Consider the following 6,770-nt stretch of genomic DNA (forward strand, 5'->3'; position numbering starts at 1 on the left):
CTGAGTGTCCATGGTCATTTTATGGATATGTTCGGGTTATGGACAGTAGGCTGATTGTCTCCAAAGAAGGGGGATTTTCTATGTTAGGAATCGGGATGGGGGATGGAGGGAATCCAAAACAACATTGAAGGACATTTGGGCTTTGAAATGGTAAAACTGGACTTGGGGGGGGTTACTATTTGGAGGACGGGTGGACGTTTGCATTATATCCCCGGGCTTGCGTGGGTTTGTGGAGTTTGCATTTTATCCCCAGGCTTGAGTGGGTTTCCTCTGGGCACATCCATGGTAGGCTTGTTGAGGGTTCTGTCCCAGGTCCGGACCTTCCCGTGTGGAGTCCCCGGGCTTGCATGGGTTTTCCTGTTAGGCTTGTTGAGGGTTTGATCCCAGGTCCGGACCTTCCCGTGTGGCATTTGCATTTCATCCCTTGCGTGGGTTTTCTCTGGGTACATCCATACGGGGCTTGTTCAACACTCAAAATTGGCCCTAGATATGATTAGTTGTCCATGTCCTATTGCCCTGCGATTGGGTGGCCACCGATTCAGGGTGTCCCCCGTCTTGCCCGTAGTTAGCTGGGATAGGCTCCAGCACCCCCCGCGACCCTTGCAAGGATAAGCGGTTCCAAAAATGAATGATGAATGCTATTTCCGATATTTGGCGTAATCACAGCAAAGGGATTGCCAAATCATACTAGCATTAGCTTTTCCTCAAATATAGCCGCTAGCTAGTTAGCTAGTGAGGATAAGCGGATAGGCTCCAGCACCCCCGTGACCCTTGTGAGGATAAGTGGTTCCGAAAATGAATGATGAATACTGTTTACAATATTTGGCATAACAAGATTGCAAATTATTAGCTTTTTTCTAGAAGTAGGCGCTAGCTGGTTAGCTAACAGACAAAACGTACTCATTTGAATAGGTTGACAAATAAAATAAATGTAATATTTTGATCAAATGCATAGTAATTGGCATTAAGTGAGACATTTGATTAGAAAAAATATGAAAAATGTTCCTTACGTACGAGTGTGAGCGAAAAGAAGAGAAATATATTTTGCTCAAAAACTGCATGACTATGTCAAATCCGGATTATCATGTGATTCAATGCATTCTTCCAAAATGATAAAAATGTCATGATAACAGCGATGCGTGCATGTTGTCGGACACACACGCCATAAATCATAATCAAGAAGTGAAATATTACGCTCATGAAAACAAAGATAAGTTAGATAAGACAAAAATGAAACAAATAATAACCTGAAAATAAAAAATGGAATTCCAATTTTAGGCATTCCAATAGCATTATAGAGGTGATTATTCACTTTTTTTGGTGTTTTACATCATATTTTCAGGCATTCTTTTTTAAAAAGGACAATAAGTTTGGCCAGAAATGGAAAGTTTTAGTATTTTGTATTTTCATGATGTAGAATGAGCCCATATTATGGTTATGCAAAAAGTCAGTTTGCTGTTTTTAATTTTATTTCACTCCCACCTCACACTTCATGTATTACGTTCGTGGTAATCCCTATATAAGATTAGCACCTGGCTTTAAACACTTCATTGCTCACTTTAGAGTATTTTCAAATAACGATCCTTTGGTTTGCCAAGAAAACATCCCACGGCGCTGTGATCTCGTCAACGCTTTAAGAGTTCCGTGTACTCATTTAAATGTCATGGAAAACTAATAACCCAGCTACAAACGGCGCCGAGACAAAACGGCTGCCTCTCGAAAAGAAAAGACAGCCAAAGAAGTATTTTTCAGTCATTTTCTGACCCGCTTAGCCTCACTAGCTAACCAGCTAGCGCCTACGTCTGGGGAAAAGCTAATTGTAGCATGAATTTGCAATCCTGTTATTGTGATTATGCTAAATATTGTAAACACCTTTCATTCATTTTCGGAACTGGTTATGCTCACAAGGGTAAGGGGGTGTTGGAGCCTATCCTAGTTATCCGCTAATCCTCACTAGCTAACTGGCTAGTCCCTACGTCTAAGGAAAAGCTAATCTAGCACAAATTTGCAATTCTGTTACTGTAATTGTGCTAAATATTGTAAACATTTTCATTCATTTTCGGAACTGGTTATCCTCACAAAAGTCACGGGGGTGCTGGAGCCTATCCCAGCTATCCACTTAGCCTCACTAGCTAACCAGCTAGCGCCTACATCTGGGGAAAAAGCTAATCGTAGCATGAATTTGCAATCCTGTTACTGTAATTATGCTAAATATTGTAAACACCTTTCATTCATTTTCGGAACCGCTTATCCTCACAAGGGTCGTGGCTTCTGCTTGCGAATTTCAGCATACATTTTCACATTTTTATGAACTTACAAAAAAATCTAATTAAAAAAATTCCCTCAAAAAAAATCTGCCATGTCATGAACCCGCGATAATCGATGGATTACTGATTACTATTACAAAATTCTAATTGTTTAAAAAAAGTATTATTTTTTACTTCTAGTAGCAGTCGGAGTACAGTGGGCGTGGCTTCCGCTTGGAATTTCAGCATAAATTTTCACATTTTTATGAACTTTAATATTTTTTTTGTAAATTTTTTTACTTCAGTGCTGAGTTCTAGTAGCAGTCCGAGGACAGTGGGAGTGGCTTCCGCTTGCGAATTTCAGCGCAAATTTTCACATTTTTATGAACTTACAAAAAAAATCGAATAAAAAAAAAATCCCTCAAAAAAAAATCAGCGATGTCATGAACCCGCGATATTCGAGGGATTACCACCACCCAACAAACACCGTTTAACGATGGATCAGGCTGCGTGAGGTTGCCCCAGGCCGGCTGGGGTTGGCTTTGAGGATATGGGGGTAGGGGTACATATTAAAGAGTAATGAATCACACACACACACAGTCACAGGGTCGCCGGCTATGAATGTGCTCTCTGTTGGTTTTCCTGGAGCCTGGAGTTTACTAACTGATGACGCAGGCTGTACTTGATCAGAGACATGTGTTGCTGCAAAGTCGTTGCCAGCGAGAAACCGAGCGTTGAAAAAGGAAGGGGGAGGGGCCTAAGGAGGTTTGCCATTTTGGCGTCTGGGCTCTCTGTTTTTCCTGTGTCCTTCGGGACGTTGCCTCACATTGCCATCGATGGTTGAAGAAGGGAATCGAGCGCAGAAAGAAAAAAAAATAGACCCCAGCTTTTACTTCGTCGGGACAGGAAACAAGACGAGTGTCAGAATGTCTTGACCCAGCTTTCCTTCAAACCCGCAAACTCCCCAATTTTTTTGCCGTCTGTCGAAGTCTGAGAAATTCGTCTTTGTGTCTCACGGGAAAAACACGTCAACAAGTCGAGAAACGAAAAACACAACTTCATCGGGCGATAAATTGTTCTTTTGGCAGAGAGGGAAGTACTGAGCGACTCTGTTTATATTTACTGTACTTGGTTTTTATAGGGCATGTGACTATTTTTGGTCATTCAAAAAAAATGCCTGACCTTATAAAGGCCTGGTATTCATGTAAACTATACGTGGACACAACATTTGGGGTCATGTAGGTCACAATATGGACATTTGGTATGCGGAATGGCTTGCGTAGTGGTTAAAAGGTCTCAATTGTGAGTTTGTTATTGTATAGAGCAAGGGTGTCAGACTCGGGTTGTTCGCGGGCCGCGTTAACGTCAACTCAATTTTATGTGGGCCGGACCATTTTAGATATAATATTTAGATTTTTTTTAAATAAATGGATTAAAAGAACTGGATTAAAAGCCCTGAATATTCAGTTTTTTATAGATCTAAAACTATGTTTATTTTAGCTTTTTTATATATTTTTAGATTTTACAAAATGATTTTTGAACTAAAAACACGGAAAAAAATGGATTAAAAAATGACAATTATTGATAACAATTTTAGATATAATATTTAGATTTTTTTAAATAAATGGATTAAGAACTGGAAAGGTGAAAAAACTCACTTACTTGTGCCTGCCATTGCTCGCTCAGGATGCCGTCACTTTACTTTTCGGACACACTTCCTGGTTGTACTGCTCACATGACTTCCTTTTTGAATTTGACCTAAATGTGAAATACAACAGACAATCCTTTTGATTCATAAAGTATCTCAAAAAATACCACGTGCAATGATTTTTCTTAAAATTTTCCCTTCAAAGTAACACATTTGTTCTCCCTATTAAAACCACGAATATGGAGCTGAAAATTGTGAATCAGGAGGCGGCTTATACGAGAGAAATTGTAAAAATCAATGATTTTAAGGCCATTTAAGGGTATGGCTTTTACGCAGAGGCGGCTTATATGTGAGAAAATACGGTAACACGTTTGTACTCCCTATTAAAACCATGAATATGGAGGTGAAAATTGTGAATCAGGGGGCGGCTTATACGAGAGAAATTATAAAAATCGAGAGAAATTGTAAAAATCAATTGTTTTAAGGCAATTTAAGGGTATGGCTTTTACGCAGAGGCGGCTTATATGTGAGAAAATACGGTAACACATTTGACCTACCTATTAAAACCATAAATATGGAGCTGAAAATTGTGAATCAGGGGGCGGCTTATACGAGAGAAATTGTAAAAATCAATGATTTTAAGGCCATTTAAGGGTACGCCTTTAACGCAGAGGCGGCTTATGTGTGAAAATACGGTAACACATTTGTCCTCCCTATTAAAACCATGAATATGGAAAACAGTGAATCAGGGGGTGGCTTACATGAGAGAAATTGTAAACATCAATGATTTTAAGGCGGTTTATACGAGAGAAATTGTAAAAATCAATGATTTTAAGGCCATTTAAGGGTACGGCTTTTACGCAGAGGCGGCTTATATGTGAGAAAATACGGTAACACATGTCTACTCCCTATTAAAACCATGAATATGGAAAACACTGAATCAGGGGGCAACTTATACCACATAAATTGTACAATCCAACCATTTTAAGTCTATTTTAAGGGTGCGGCTTATACACGGGGGCGGTAAATATGCGAGAAAATACGGCAAGTGCCTTCGTTTTGAGTTCTTGTGGAATTTTAGGAAATATCATCTGTGTCACATTGGAATGTAAGTGAAAATATTTGCCATACAAGGTGCAAGAGGACGGTGAGTCGGCGCCACAGGCCTTAACATGAGGATTATGAAAGAGGTGCTTCTGACTTCTGTGCACCTGCCGCGACATGTCTGCACACAACGGCATGTAAACACCATCGGGGTGACTCCTAAAAGTTTGGATTTGATGCAACGAGGCCCAAGCGTGGCAAGCCCGGTCCTGCCGGGGTGTTCGCCAAAATGGCTCGCTTAGATGGTTGGGAATCATGTGGCCGTCATTTTGTATTTTATTCACATAATGAGTCGCTTCATTTGCCTCGAGGCCAAAAAAAATCAAGATTTTTGTTTCAAAATCAGACTGGACTCATCTGGATGTGGTTAATAATCAGATTTCTACTCGATAACTCCAAAGCATGAATCATCAATAATCATCAAAAACAATGTGTCTTAGATTGTGCAATATTTTAGAATGACCTATCCCGGATGTGACTTTTTAAATGACTTGTTTATGTTTTTATTGGGAAACACGCACTTTGGGGAGTATGACCACTAATCTCGTTATACGCAGCTTTTGACTTTTGGATACAAAAATCTGTATGAACGTGACTCATATGTCATCAACAAGTGAAGTACATCAGAACTATTCGATAAAACAAACAAATGACGTGAATCAGCAATTGAGACTGTACGTATAGCGATGGGGTAAAAATTGTTTTGCCGTTAATAGCAAAAAATAAATAAAAATAAAAATATATTTATTTTTTTACTTAAAAAAATAAATACAAAGTTTATAAAAACGTGAAAATCCACGCTGAAACTCGTAAGCGGAAGCCACTCTTGCTACTAGGACTCAGGACTGAAGGGAATAAATAATGTCGTCATTTGTTATCTTAGTTTTAATGCTTAGTTGCAAGTTGAATTTTTACTTGTATTTATTAATTTAGTTATTTATTTATTTTTCTAATTTTTTTTACTACTGGTTTTTACTACTTCGCACATTTTTGATTATCGCGGCCATGTCTGGTCTACATTAACCGTGATATTCGAGGGATTACTGTATACCGTAATCCCTCGATTATCACGACTTCACTTATTGCAAATTCACTATTTTGGGATTTTTTTGCTATAATTTTTTCGCTATAATTTTTTCCGCTTACGAGTTTCAGAGTGGATTTTCACATTTCTATGAACTTTAAATTTTTATTTTTATTTTTTTACTTAAAATAATAAATAAAAGTTTATAAAAACTATAGAAACTTGTAAGCGGAAGCAACTCTTGCTACTAGGACTCAGCACTGAAGGAAACAAAATCAATATGTATATATATATATATATATTTTAATAGGGGTGACTCTACTTTGCAATTTTTTGATTATCGCGGCCATGTCTGGTCTACATTAACCGTGATATTCGAGGGATTACTGTATACAGAAATCCCTCGATTATCACGACTTCACTTATCACAAATTCACTTCTTTTCAATATATATATTTATTTTTTTAATAGGAGTGACCCTACTTCGCAATATTTCAATTATCGCGGCCATGTTTGGTCTACAATAACCATGATATTCGAGGGATTACTGCAGACCCGGTCACTCCAGTCCACAAGGTCCGCTGTGGGTCCAAATTTTTGTTCCAACCAATCCAGATACAAACACCCAACTAATTCAATTCCTGCTGAAACAAGAAGCACCCGACTACCATCCACTAATTCCACTTCTAAGACACCAAATTGGTGTAAAGGTTTCCTCTTATGTATTAGACCAAAAACCCTTACCCAC

This window comes from Stigmatopora argus, chromosome 6 (assembly GCF_051989625.1).
Source record: "Stigmatopora argus isolate UIUO_Sarg chromosome 6, RoL_Sarg_1.0, whole genome shotgun sequence".
Classification (NCBI taxonomy): domain Eukaryota; kingdom Metazoa; phylum Chordata; class Actinopteri; order Syngnathiformes; family Syngnathidae; genus Stigmatopora; species Stigmatopora argus.